This window comes from Pinus tabuliformis, chromosome 3_1 (genome assembly GCF_031772625.1).
Source record: "Pinus tabuliformis cultivar Carrire ecotype Pingquan chromosome 3_1, CPIR1, whole genome shotgun sequence".
In the NCBI taxonomy this organism is placed as follows: Eukaryota; Viridiplantae; Streptophyta; class Pinopsida; order Pinales; family Pinaceae; genus Pinus; species Pinus tabuliformis.
Window position 1 is genome coordinate 847,241,354 of NC_142301.1, and position 15,419 is coordinate 847,256,772.

Genomic DNA, 15,419 nt, shown 5'->3' on the forward strand with positions numbered 1-15,419 from the left:
ATTGATTCCACTCTTTGTTTCAAGAATTTCATTTATTCTTCAACCTGGAGACAACTTTTTAAAATACAAAAATAAAAAGTTCAGTAAATGGAATAAATTGGAATTCCTCTCATCCCATTGAACCCAAAAGTAACCCCAAGATAAGGACAGTTGGTCCAATACTAAGATGTGTAGTATAATGGGTCTGAAAATGAACTTATTCATCTTTCATGTATATTCCACAGAACGAAGATTCGGCCATATCGGTCATTTCCATACATAAATTTGGCAGTAATATGGAATTCATCCAATTCTTTGAACAGTACACATACAGTATTGTCAACTTAACATACCTCATGTATTTGATACAGGTCAACTTATATATTTTTTCATATACTGGGGATCGGTAAACTAATGGCCAAATTTTCCAGAAATGATTGATCTTTTTTGAGTTCATTGGGAGCTCATCTTTTTTGAGTTCATTGAGAGCTCATGGTTTAGAAATTCTCATAAAACTTTCAATAAAATACATTTATTTATATTTAGGAGATTTAAACTTTATATTGGAGCCATAGTCGGTTTTATTGGTATCCTACTTTTTCAGTACAAAATCATATTACAATTTGTAATCGCATTCAATTCTTGCTATTACAGTATATTCCATGTAAGCGTGTTAACTTAAATCACCCTCTTCCAGCTGCTAGCAGAGGATATGTGACTTGGAAGTCAAATGGAAATTTTCCCTGTGACTCCCTCCAGTGCCTGAGAGCAAAAGTAGCATAAGGCAAACCAGGAAAACAATTTCCAGAGAAATGATATTCGTTCAAGATCTGTAAAAAACGTGTAGGCTTTTGATTTAGATTTGAAGGGACTCCTTTTAGTATACTGAAAGCAAAAGGAGCAGAAGGCAACCCAGTAAAGCAATTTCGAGATAAATGAATATTTGTTGAGGACCTGTAAAAGCATACGTCATAGACTTTGTTTTACATTTGCAAGGATTTAAATTGCATGCATCCAAATACTCTGCTTAGTTAAAGGCACTTTAGATGGTTCCTCTCTGTATATAGGTTTGGAAATCAGAGATTTTGTTACAAAGCATGGCATGAACTGTATCGGCCATGTGGCTGCTCACTTCAAATCTGTTAAATGTTGGCCATATTGCTGCTCACTTAAAATCTATTAGATATTCCAGGCAATAGTCATTGTATGTACTATTTAATAGCCTCAGCAATGAGAACATTAAAAATTAAAATAAGAAGAGAGTAAAAAACACTCTGTCTAAACTCGAATGTAATATTAGAGAGGACGAAATATAATAATAAACGCAACTCCACCTGTAGGAAATAGAAATGTAATTTTGCTTTTTATATTAAGTTAGTAAAATTATGGGTTTTTTCCTTTGGAAAAATGAACTACAGACACTAAAGAAACTAATGCACAGATAAGGAACCGACGAAAATAGGAAACACAAAATTCACATGGAGCCTGCACCAATGATGTCAAACAACTTGAAATGCCTAACATTTGAGGGTTTTGTAACTAGTAGGGAAGGAAAGCAAAAAATCGAAGACAGGAAAAGCTATTACAAAATCTCAACACGGAGACATGATGACCGATGAAATTAGAAAAATATACCACGAATGGGTTAAATCATTGATCAGACAATTCTAGGACGTATATATTGCAGTCCGCAATGGAGTTTCAAATAATAATAATCAACTGGATTTCATCAAAAATAATGAAGGCTCAGTGGATCCATTGGTATTTTTTTAACATCATTCGGATCAATAGTGAATTCAACATCATCGCCTTAATCGAAACCAAGTCATTACCTACTAATTCTGAGATTAATCACAAAAAAATAAGAACAGCACGGCCATTTCTGACAAAAATCGAAAGAACATGCATCTTTAAAATAATGCACAAGAACTAAGAAGAATTTTAATCCTAATCAAAGCACAAAAGCAGGGGCCAACCCTTAAATCTCCAGAACAGAGGCCATACAGGGAGAGAACTGACAAGACGATGTCATCGAAGGCTTTGTACTGACTCACCACCATTGGGGTCCATGGAGAATCAAATTTCACGACCTTTACACTATGCCTCGCGCCGGCTACTGACTCGAGGGTTTTGACCATTCTGATTATCTGCACAGATCCATTTTTTAAGGCTTTGCTCTGACTCCCAACCATTGGGATCCATGGAGAATCGGATCTCCAGCGGGCTACAGAATCCTATATAATCCCCATCGGAGGGTTTCCAATCAGGGTTTTGACCATGCCGCCTATCTGCACAGATCCATTTTATTTATTGATTATTTGTCATTGAGACGAAGAGATTCCTTTTGTCTTTTTATAAATATGAAAGAGGGTAATATTCTAATCATGTTTATTGCAATGGGAATCAGGGTTCTACAATTTAATTTAATACAAAGAGATATAGTTACAAATAAATATAATATTATTTTAGAATAGAGTAATAATAATATATAAATATAATTAAAAAATTAAGTTAATTTAGATTTATAAATTATTGATAGAATATTTATTTTAATTATTTAATAAGAAAAAATTAATAACATATTCAGTTTGAGTGGGCCTAATGGTTAAGTGCATGTGTTTTCTCTTAAAAAGTCACAGGTTGGAAATTAGAGAAAGTTGAGTATGTACTTAAAATTGGATAATAATAATATATGACATGAAATTACATAATTAAAAAATCAAATGTTAAGAAATTTGATTTCTTTTAATCTACTATGTATTTAGTTTAAATACATGTAAGCTAATTATTAATTAATATTAGTATGGAATTTTTTTTTTTCTAAGTTAAGTTAATCTATTAATATGTAACAAAAAATGTACAATGAGGCTCAGGCCTCAGCAGTGCTGAACATAGTTTATCAAAGAATCCCTTGACTGCCCCAACATTGGGGAAACCAGTGCGCAGAAGCAAAAATACCCAGATATGGGATATCAGTTTTTAAGACCAGGAAAAACAAAACGAGAGAAGTTTCATCGGAACAAAAATAAATCCAGACAAAATCTAGTAGAGCAAACATATCAAAAAAAGACCATTCGGTAAAGAAGACCTCAGCTGGCGACCCCTGGCAGCCACATCATCATTTGAACTCATCTGGGATGGGTTCCCCTTCAATCAAACACGCATGTCATCCTCCTCCTCCTCCGACGCTCTGCCGTGTGGCCCACACGCAGGTTGGACGCCACCATAGCTGCCAGCCGCCGCATGCGGAGCTAACCCTTCAGTGCCTCTTCCTCTTGGGGCGCGCGTGGCGCCAGAACTACCACCCTCAGCATGCTGACCGCCACCCATGGTCTAGCCATGCAGAGCATCCTTTTCCTTGTCCAGCAAATTCTTTCCAATGTCACAACCATTCCTGCGTCTGTGAGCCTCCTCTTGCCGCATTTCAGAACTTCCCGCCTGGGTAGCTTGCAGCTCATTCTCTTCAGTGAAAAGGATGGTGATTGTAGCAGTAATCACCGGTCTGTTCAGGCTGCTGCGAAATCTGAATTGGGTCGAGTGGGGAGCAGGGTGAGGGGGCAAAGGGAAATTGGCAGTGTGAACCGCGAAATCTCTGCGACCATCACCTGGAGACAGAGCATGACCCCGGCCACTGCGAGTATTGGGATACCTTCCCAAAACAGAGCTATGGGGGTGAGGAAGTTCAGGGGGAGGAGAGGAGGCGGCGGGCTCAGGATTCGGCGTCGCCTGAGGGCGGGCACTACCTCCCCGAGTCCCCCCTTTGCGGCTCCTCATGCGATGACGAACCATGACGGAATGCCTAGCCAAATGTTCAGTGGGAGAGATGGCAGAGGAATTGAGCAGAGGAACAAGGACCGGTTGGGCGGAGATTAACTGGCAGAACCTGGAATGGGAATGGTGATGCCCATTGCCGAAATCAACACAGCTTACTAACCAGCAGCAACGCCCAGTGACTGTGTGGGAGCAGGGTTCAGTAGCTTGGGGCGGGCAATTGCAGTGGAGCAAGGGAGAAGGAGACACAATAAGACGAGGGGAGTCCATGTCTGGGCAAATGATAGCCATATCTCAACCCAAGCATTCATTAAATGCTGCTCGCAGTCTATCATGAATTCGGCTCAGACTGGTGTGGGGTGAAGCGCCGACGGCCAAGTGGCCCATCCTCTCACCGCCTTCCAATATATTCTTCATTAATTGCATTGAATGTCACCCGCATCCAGGTAATATGTATGGATTTAATTCCATATATATATTTAATATTGTAATATTTAATTTATTAATAATTATATTTGGAGTAAGTTTAATTTATAGATGAAATGACTTTTTTCTAGGTATTTTTCATGGTCAATTTTTGTGTATAAATATTTAAAATTGTATTGTTATATGGAAATATTTTTTAAGTTTTCTTGTTTCTTTTCTATAAGAAATATCTTTGCGCCAGGAGACACTCTCCAACGCAATGTGGTAGAGATGTTGTAATGTAAACATTTTACCCAGATCAAAATAAAATAATTAATAATTATAATTATTAATCAATCTAATTCTATCTCAACTCCTAATCTATCAAGAGAGGTGAGGAATCAAATCTCTTGAGATACAAACATCTTTAAAAAAAAATGATTCCTCTCAAAGTTTAAATAGATCTAGGTTGATTTAATTATTAGTTAAAAAATATAAAGCAATTTAAATATCACCCTCTATCCAAATGTTAGAGAGGAATAAAATTCAATAGAAATTGATTCCACTCTTTTTTTCGAAAATTTCATTTCTTCTCCAACCTGAAGATTACTTTTTAAAATACAAAAGGTAAAGAGTTCAGTGATGGGAATAAATTAGTATTCCCCTCATCCCATTGAACCCAAAAGTAACCCAAGGACAGTTTGGTCCAATACTAGGATGTGTAATATAATGCAATGTTGAAAATATCGATATCGGCAAAATATCGGTGAGGATCCATAAAATATCTTATCGGCAATATTGGTGAAAATATCGGCAAATATCGGAAGTATAAAAATGCATAATATATTCATTTTTTTCAGATTTTTAAACATATAAAGCAATAACAACATGAACTAAACACATTGGCATATAGATATGAAGAAGGCACTGATATATATGATGTCAAATAGAAATGATACATCAAACTTCGAAGGCGATACCAAATCCTGTTGATCCCTGATAATTGTCCAATCAAGGACTCAAACAAAATAACATCACATACCTTACTATAGTGATAGTCCAATCAAGGACTCAAACAAAATAAGTTCACATATATAAAACTTTAAAAGTATTTCATCATCATGAGTTATAAACTTATATGTAACAAAAATTGCAAAACAAATAAAACTTGCAGCTATCTATGTGAGACCATTGGCCTCTCCCTAGCAACTTTCTTTATGACTTGTTCAGCAATTGCTTCACGACCTTTTTGTGTAATCTCTGCACTAGAAACCATGCAAGGCATTACTTCTGCATCATATGCAAAGAGTCTAGCCAGATAGTATTTCAATCATGTAACCCCTCCTGACATCTTGGTCCCACACAAGTTGCATGATATATATCCATGATTTGCCCCACCAACAGCCTCTCCATACTCCCAAAATGGGTTCAAGGCTTTTGGCATATTTGACATTTGTAGTAAACTAATTCAAACCTAAGGCACAAAAAAAAACAAAAAAAATGCATTAAACCCCCAACACAAAATGAAAAAATAATAACTATAAGTAATAACCACCTCATTCAAAAAAAATTACTATATTATTTGCATTTTGCAATGTGAATGAAAAATGACAATAAGAGGGTGCATAAGAAAGTTGAAAAAAAATGAAGCTTGTTGTTCAAATATGGAGAAAACCCTTGCATTGGTTCATGGGCATGAAAATCATAACAAATGGAAAAAAACAAAGAAATAAAATGTTGGTAGGGAAAGAGGCAAGCAAGCATAACCCTAAATCTATGAAAAAATCATTAACATAGGGGTTTTTAAGAACATACATGTTAATGAAAGAAATGAAGTTTGTCTCACTATTCTTCAATCTTTGATCCACAAAAAAATCTTAGTTGGTGGTGATAATCGTTGTTTGATTCTCAAACCCTCCTTGACAACCACCACAAAACTCTTCTCCTTCCTTCTCCAACACTATGAAACAAAAATAAAGAAAAAAAAACCAAGTTTTCCTTTTTCTAGCCGTGGCAAAACACGCCCAGAGATATTTCCTATCGATGCGCGATATTTTACCGATATATCGCTGAGATCTCGGAAATATCGCAATATTTTCGGGAGCCGAAAATATCGCAATATTTTCTCAGCGATATTTCGGATCACTGAAAATATCGCAATATTTACACTATTCAGCGATATTTCACCAATATTATCTACACTGGTACTATAATGGGTATGAAAATGGACCCAGTCACCTTTCATGTATATTCCACAGTAGGAAGATTCAGCCATATCGGTCATTTCCATACATAAATTTGGCAGTAATATGGAATTCATCCAATTCTGTGTACAGTACACATACAGTATTGTCAACTTAATATACCTCATGTATTTGAAACAGGTCAACTTATATATCTTTTCATATACTGGGGGATCTGTAAACTAATGGCCAAATTTTCCAGAAATGATTTATCTTTTTCGAGTTCATGATCTAGAGATTCTCACAAATTATTCAACAAAATAGATTTATCTATATTTATGAGATTTAACTTTATATTGGAGCTATAGTCGATTTTATTGATATCCTACTTTTTCAGAACCAAATCATATTAGATTTTGTAATCACATTCTATTCTTGTATATTCCATGTAAGGGTGTTAACTTAAATCACCCTCTCCCAGCTGGTAGCAGAGAGTATGTGACTTGGAAGTCAAAAGGGAAATTTTCCCTGTGACTCCCTCCAGTGCCTGAAAGCAAAAGTAGAATAAGGCAACCCAAGGAAAACAATTTCGAGAGAAATGAATATTCGTTCAAGATCTGTAAAAAACGTGCAGGCTTTGATTTACATTTAAAGGGACTCCTTATAATACTGAAAGCAAAAGGAGCAGAAAGCAACCCAGTAAAGCAATATTGAGAGAAATGAATATTTGTTCAATACCTGTAAAATTATAAGTCATAGACTTTTGTTTTACATTTGCAAGGATTTAAACTGCATGCATATAGGTTTGGAAATCAAAGATTTTGTTCTAAAGCATGGCATGAACTGTATCGTCGATATAGCTGCTCAGTTCAAATCTATTAAATGTTCAAGACAAAGAAAGTTACGGTATGTATTGGCCATATTGCTGCTCACTTAAAATCTATCAGATATTCTAGGCATAGTCACTGTATGTACTATTTAATAGCCTCAGCAATGAGAACATTAAAAATTAAACTAAGAAAATATTAAATGAACACTCGGCCTAAACTCGAATGTAATATTAGTGAGGAAGAAAAATAACAATAAACGCAACTCCACATGTAAGAAATAGAAATGTAATTTTCCACATGTAAGAAATAGAAATGTAATTTTAATTTTTTTATGAAGTTGAATAGAATTGTGGGTTTTTTCTTTTGGAAAAATAAACTAATGCACAGATAAGGAACCGACACGGGATTTGACATTAAAATTCACATGGAGCCTGCACCAAAGCTGTCACACAACTTGAAATGCCTAACATTCGAGGGTTTTGTAACTAGTGAGGAAGGAAAGCAAAAAATCGAAGACAGGAAAACCTATTACAAAATCTTAATACAGAGACATGATGACCGATGAAATTAGAAAAATATACCAAGAATGGGTTAAATCATTGATCAGAGAATTCTAGGACGTATACATTGCAGTCTGCAATGGAGTTTCAAACAATAATAATCAATTGGATTTCAAAAAAAATAATGAAGGCTCAGTGGATCCATTGGTATTTTTTTTAACATCATTCGGATCAATAGTGAATTCAACATCATCGCCTTAATCGAAACCATGACATTACCTACTAATTCTGAGACTAATCACAAAAAACTGAGAACAGCCACGGCCATTTCTGACAAAAATCGAAAGAACAGGCATCTTTAAAATAATGCACAAGAACTAAGAAGATTTTTTTATCGTAATCAAAGCACAAAAGCAGGGGCCAACCCTTAAATCTCCAGAACAGAGGCCATAAAGGACGAGAACTGAAAAGACGATGCCATCGAAGGCTTTGTACTGACTCCCCGCCGGGTCCATGGAGAATCAAATCGCATGACTCTTACACTATGCCTACGCCGGCTACTGAATCGTATATAATCCCCATCTTAGGGTTTTGACCATTCCGACTATCTGCACAGATCCATTTTTTAAGGCTTTGTTCTGACTCCCAACCATCGGGATCCGTGGAGAATCGGATCTCCAGCCGGCTACAGAATCCTATATATTCCCATCTGTATATATTCCCATCGGAGGGTTTCCATTTGGGGTTTTGACCATTCCGTCTATCTGCGCATATCCATTTTATTTACTGATTATTTGTGATTGAGATGAAGATATGGGTTCCATTTAGGGTTTTGATCTGCGCAGATCCATTTTATTTATTGATTATTTGTGATGGAGATGAAGATATTCCTTTTGTTTTTTTAATAGGAAAGAGGAATAATTTTTTAATTAGGGTAGGTATTTTATTTTAACTATTGTTTTTATTTTATTTTTTATTTTTTAAGGAGTAGCCTATAATGTGATTTTTCGGAGATTCTGATTTATCTGGAAAGCTCATTATTCCGGCCAGCCACCCAACTGACTTTTCCCCCACCTCTGTCGTCGGAACGCTACTCCGTTACCTCTGTCACCGTCCCTAGACGCCAGCTCCCACCACTAACTTCGCGCGGTCACTGCCAACTCCCAGCATTAACTTCACCTTGCTTCACCGCGTCAACTCCATTTGAATTTTCCTCCGTGGCACTGCATCCCCTGCTACTTTGCCTGTACCCAGAATTTTCGTTGCATCTGCTCAAGTCAGAAGAATTACTTCGCTGTTGAGTTCCTCCACATCTGCTCAAGTCAGAATAACTACTCTGCCATCATCTTCGTGAGATTTGAACGTCCAAATTTTCCGCCATTAAAGGTCAGGAAAGTCTGCATCCAAAATTTATTCTACAGCTACACAACATTCTATTCATCATGATGTATAGAAGTTTCTAATGTTTTTAAGGTATCTCTTATGCGAGTTACTCAGACTAAAGGAAAAAGAGTAAATGCAAGCCTGTATTCCTAGTAACAAAGCATTTTTGTTCTGTAATAACATATTTTCTCTTTCTCTCGCATTTTGTGGAGCTGTAACTCGGAGTCCAGGTAATTACTCAGCTGATTAATACACTCAACAAATACAAGTTTCATCAGAAATTTTGAAGAGTTCAAACTGCTTCATAATAAAGTAAATATTAGAAATGTTAGAAATAATCTTGAAAATGAATGGAATAAACATCTAGCTGAAGGGAATCCTAATAACATAATTAAATCTCATCACACAACACAACAAGCAACATGGAGCTTTCTCGCCTCTGGTACGGGTTGACATCACAAATATGAGTGTATTAAGGATTTCTCTAGAAGCCTATGCAATGACAATGGCCTCTAACTTCTGACTCCCCATACCAAATTTATTAGCAAGGTAGTTGACCAGGAGCTAGTCATTCTAGAAAAACAAAATGCAAAGGGCTCAGAAAGTGAAGTGCATTTGTGAGAGGAGGATTGTTGAACTTCACATATGGAAAAAAATATGTGACAACATGCATTCGAACATAACAACTAAAAATTAATAGTTTCATCCATTATTTATGGTACTAAATCATTATAAAGAGTTTATTTTCAATCCATAAACCACATGAGCACTGCAACATAGAACACAATTTCACGATACTGCCATTCGTTATGGCCCAAGCTGAACTCTACACCAATTCTCTTGCAATGTATGCAACTACCTCTGCCCTTTTTAATGCAATGCATTACTTTCTCATTCATCTTGGCAAGAGTCATGTTGAAGTAATTCATCTACCATGCAAAGCAACATGAAATTTCTGGTGTGTGATTTATATTTTAAATGTGTCACGAATTATAGACTACTCCTTATCTATAAACTAAAATAAAATTGTCTTTGCAAGATTTCTAGAATTGTTGAAGTCTTCTAATCAGGTATTAGTTGAGATGATGATTAATTTTTTTCCTTGAAAATTGGGATTTTTGCCATTTCTCTCCGTCTGTCCCTTAATTGTTGATCTTCATACCTTTGAATTCGAATAAATCTTCAATCTATTATTTCTTTTCCATAAAATGCCCCAATTCTGCCACATATATTTTCATTACCCTGAAATTGTTGGATTTGACTTTTGTTGGTTGATTTCTTTCCTTCATATATGGAAACAAATTTCTACCTCATAATACTCTGTCAATTGAATCCTTTGACTACTGATTCAATATCATTTATTCTTACTCCAACAAAGCTAACAAATATCAAGACTTGAATTCTATCAGTTTCAGATAGTAAATAATAGAGAAAACTTGTAAATTGATGCCAACCGATCTCTTGTTAACATGAACTTGCACCCATCTCCTTCAAAAAATGTGAAAGGAAGATTAATCCAATTTGCCATTGAACCATTAACATGAAAATATACTCCATATATAACTTTAACCCAGAAAATTGTGATGATAATTAAAACAGTTGCAAGAACTCCACCAATTGAAAAATAAGAAATAAGTACAAAAATAAAACCATAATAATAATAACTATAACTACAATAATAATAAAAATAATAATCACAATAATAATAATAATAAGAATAATAGAGGTTTCAAGAATGTTATTAATCTATCAAGAAAGAATTTTGGTCCCTCTGTCTTCAGTCTCCTCAACAAAGGTCTCAATTTTGCCCTTGCCCCGAATAAGATTCCTACCGATGACATCATCTGTAACATTGAATCCGGGATCAAGGACCTTCCTGACAATATTAAGGAGACTATCAGATAGGATTGCGCTGTTGTTCTTAGGAAGGCTAAACCTCCGAAGAAAAACCTTAACAAGACCGAGTTTCTTGCTCTTAAGTCCCTTAGGGATGACCCCGACATTGTTGTCCTTAAGGCAGACAAGGGTGGAGTTGTTGTCATTCTTGACAAATCGGATTATGTCCACAAAATGGTAGATCATATTTTTGATAGTGGGAGTTACGTCAAGCTCCAGAAGAAGCCCCTTCAGTCAATTTCTAAAGAGGTTGTTGATGTCGTTAGAGCAGATCCTTCTCTCAATCCCCTGGCCCGAAAACTCATTGAGAGAAACACCCTTACCCCTAGGATCTATGGCCTTTCAAAGGTTCATAATTCTGGTGATCCCTTGAGACCTATCGTTGATACAATAAGCGGACCAACCTATGCTCTTGCCAAATTCCTTTCCCAAAAGCTCAAACCTCTCGTCGGTTGCACTGACTCCTTTGTGAAAGACTCTGCCTCTTTCATTCAAGAGTGGAAAGATATCAAGCTGGATCCGAGCGATTTACTAGCGAGCTTTGATGTCATCTCTATATACACCAAAATCCCCATCCAAGAAGCCATTGATATCATTAATCATATCACTGATAAAGACACAACCAAATTAGTTGGCCTTTGACTTACCTCTACTTTTTTTAGCTTTCAGGGTGAATTCTATGAACAAAATTGTGGTGTTGCGATGGGCTCCCCCCTCTCCCCCATTGTCACAAACTTGTTCATGGAAGATTTTGAGACCAGGGCCCTTGCTTCTGCCAAATACCGTCCTAAAAAATGGAAGAGGTTCGTCGATGACACTTGTGTCATCTGGCCTCATGGTCGAGAGAAACTAGATTTGTTTCTTGAGCACCTTAATTCCCAATCATATTCCATCAAATTCACCATGGAAGTTGAGGAGAATGGTCGCCTTCCCTTTCTTGACATCCTCCTTTCTAGGAGGGACGATGGTTCCGTCTGTCACCAAGTTTTTTGGAAAAAGACTCACACGGAATAGTACCTCCATGCTGATTCTCACCATTTCCCTGCTCAGAAATTTGGGGTTCTCAGCACTCTTGCTACCTGTGCCCTAAGAATCTCCAATGATGACCATCTTGATCAGGAGAAATCTCATCTTCTTGAGGTTTTTGAAAATAATGGGTACAACAAATCCCATAGTCTCAAGGCTTTTCACAGAGCTAGCAAGGAGCCGAGGGTTAAACCTGCCCTCTCTAATCCTATCTCTAAGGTTCATCTCCCGTATATCCAAGGAACCACTGATAGGATTGCCCATATTCTTAGGAAAACTAATGTTTCTTTGTCCTTCAAGCCTCTCAATACCATTAAAAATTCTCTTAGGTTGGTTAAGGACCCTATTGACCTAATGAGCTCAAAAGGGGTCTACCTTGTTCCCTGCTCCTGTGGTATCCCCTACATTGGAGAAACTGGGAGATCTATTAAGCAGAGGATCGGTGAGCATGCGGTTGACATCAGACACAATCGCTCCCGCACATCAGCCCTTGCAGAACATGTTGAGAAATCAAAGCACCATGTCTGCATTGAAGAATCTAAGGTCATTGCTAAAATTGGCCATTTCCACCACAGCTCTCACCTCTTAACTCTCCACCCTCTCCTCCCCCCCCGCCCCTTTTTTTATTTGGTTACTCTCCTCTTGTTGTTAGTTATTCCTTTCTTTGTCAATAAGGTGGCTATCCCCCCCACCTTATAGTCCTTATTGAATGCTTGTTAATGTTTAATATAAAGTTATCTAAAGCGATTGAAATTTTTTTAACCTATTATTCATATAAATAAATAATTATATTATTAGTTCTAGTCATAATATTATAATAATAAAATTGATTATTAATTTCATTTAAGATTTTTATATAAATTCATAATATTAGTGATATATTATTATATAAGATTTTATAATTAATTATTTTCAAACTATTATTATTATATAAATTTATAATAGTTGTAAGACATTATTATATGAATTTATAAGATTTTAGTTATTTAATTTGGTAAATATGTTAGTTTTTTTGTAATATTTTATTAGATAATAAAAAACTTTTACTTAATATTATCATAATCATCTATTATAATGGCTAGTTAATTAATATTATTATGATAACAACTAGTTTTCTTTGTCCCATTGACTAGGTCAACCCTTGCTTATATTATTATTTTATTAGATTATTTAATTAATAAATTTGTGACTTTTTTGATAATAAATAATTTATTATTACATAATGGCTAGTTTCTAACTAAATAATTTTATTTCATTAACGACTAACTACGAACAGCTAACAACATACAGTGATACATCCCTGCTATTTATTCTCTCAGATCAATTGATTTCTCACCTTGTCCTGAGGATGAACCACATTAGTTGGTTCAAAACGTCGACCCAATCCTTGCGATGTGATTAATCCGAAAGACTATCTCTAAATAAAACCAACTATGAATTTACAATTTTTTCTTCACTTGACAAATTCTTTGAAGGTCACACTGAATCCTTTGAGTAGGGGTATTAAGACCGTTTTTTAAAGAGTATTGAGCATTGTCTGTCGTTGCTTGTCCTAAAGAGTTGGATGGCCTAAAATGTGATGTTTATTGTTCTTTTTAATGTGAATCCCTTCTTGTTCTTTTTAATGTGAATCCCTTCTAAATTGGAGAACTTCAAGAATTGAGCATTCATTATTTGTATGCAATGTTTCTCTATCCCTGATGCCCTATGTAGATTCCCTCAAAACCCTTGTTTGCTTCCTGAATTTCTTACTTAGATAATTATCTCACCTATTATGTGATAAATCTCTCTATATATGAAATGTTACACAAAGATAAAAGTATTGAAACTTTAGCACACAACCCCTGATTACTGTTTCAGTGACAATCATTTAGCATCTAGCTTCTCTATATGAGGCCAAATCATCAAATTCCTGTTTTGATTTGATAATTTTTTTATATACATTCTTGCAAATTTGTTGGCACAAATATGGAAAATTATGGCATCAGATAAGTAATCTTGGAACTGCTACGTATTGGGCTATCACATTGATCATCAACTCACACATGGACAACCATTTGAGACTTGTGAACTTAGTAGTTCTACTCCAGAGTTTGAAATTTCCTTGGAAACATTTGGCAGCTCCATGGACAAGTGTCATTCAAACACTTGGTTGTTCATTAAATTCTTGTGTGATGATATGCGACTTTTTGGAGATTCACATATCATATCATATGACAATTTGAGGCCCACAGTTACATTGTCAAATTTGTACAGTGTTCACAACATCATTTCCATGGGGTGGTGAGCTTTGTCATTAATGTTTTTGTACTACAAACTAGAAGAATGTGGGGTTCTTGCTCAATAAATAGTGTAGAATATTTTCTTTTGACATTTCACCTTCTTTCTTCCATATTTGTCAATGAAGGGGACCCACGACAATAGTCTACTTGTAAATGCAACTATTTATTCTCTTTTAAAACTTCAATTTTTAGATTCAACTTCCTAATATGTTTCCACATTTTTTGCAAACATTGAGACAACATGGAAAATAAATGGAAGACTATTATGGGCCTTGAGGTGCAAGACCCTAAAGAGAAAATCATACTTGCTAGTAAAGATTTAGTTTGGTCTGAAGTATACAATACAAACATGAATATTGACCGCGTTGCAAAAATTCCTAAACTAAGAATTAATTATTTTATTCAAGGAGAGGAATCGAATCCAAATGCAACATGTTCCTTCCAGCGTCGAAAAAGCAAAACTCTAAGCTCAAGGCCTAGTGCTGCCTTACTATGGGAACTGTAAGTATTTTAGAAAAGCCTTGTTTACATGTTGATATTAACAATGCTTTATCATTTGTCATATGTGTTGACATTTCAAAATTTATTTTGTAGTTATACTTGCTCATATGGCCCAGAGGACAAGAGAGAAGAATGGAAAACAAACCAAGGCATTCAATTGTCAAAAAGAGGGGTTGCCAATGCCATTTTATTATAAAGGTCATGGTTCAAGATCCTGACGTTGCAATAATAACATACAACATGTATGATCATGAAGATGGGCAAGGATGGCCTTGTCATGGCAAACACGACACTTTAGGTGATGATGGTCCTTAGAGGAAGCCAAGACTTTCAAGAGACATGATTTCTTATTTAGAAAGTTGTTTTTTCCTTCAAGTGCCAATTGACTCTGTTTGTAAAATGCATATTAAGAAATATGTTGACATACATGCCACAACTCGGGATAGGGGTTTTTCTTACAAAAAAAAGATATTGTAAACATCTATAATCGTCTGACAAAATAAAATTACCAACTGCATAGCAAAGATGAAACGAGTGTGAATCTTTGGTATGAAAAACACCATAATGATTTCTTATTCTATCAGAAGCCCAATGGTGGAGAGATCCCTTTTATCACTGGAATACAAACAAAATGGATGTTGGAAACTATGGTCAAGTTATCTC

At 35.7% G+C, this 15,419-nt stretch overlaps 1 long non-coding RNA gene across 1 annotated transcript; it reads right to left on the minus strand.

Moving 5' to 3' along the window:
- Positions 1-1,685: 1,685 nt before the first annotated feature.
- Positions 1,686-8,564, minus strand: LOC149190183 (uncharacterized). Its single transcript, XR_016255962.1, has 2 exons — positions 8,094-8,564; positions 1,686-2,267 (listed from the first exon to the last, which is right to left on the minus strand). It is a non-coding gene; the product is annotated as an uncharacterized LOC149190183 (long non-coding RNA).
- Between the last annotated feature and the right edge of the window lie 6,855 nt (positions 8,565-15,419).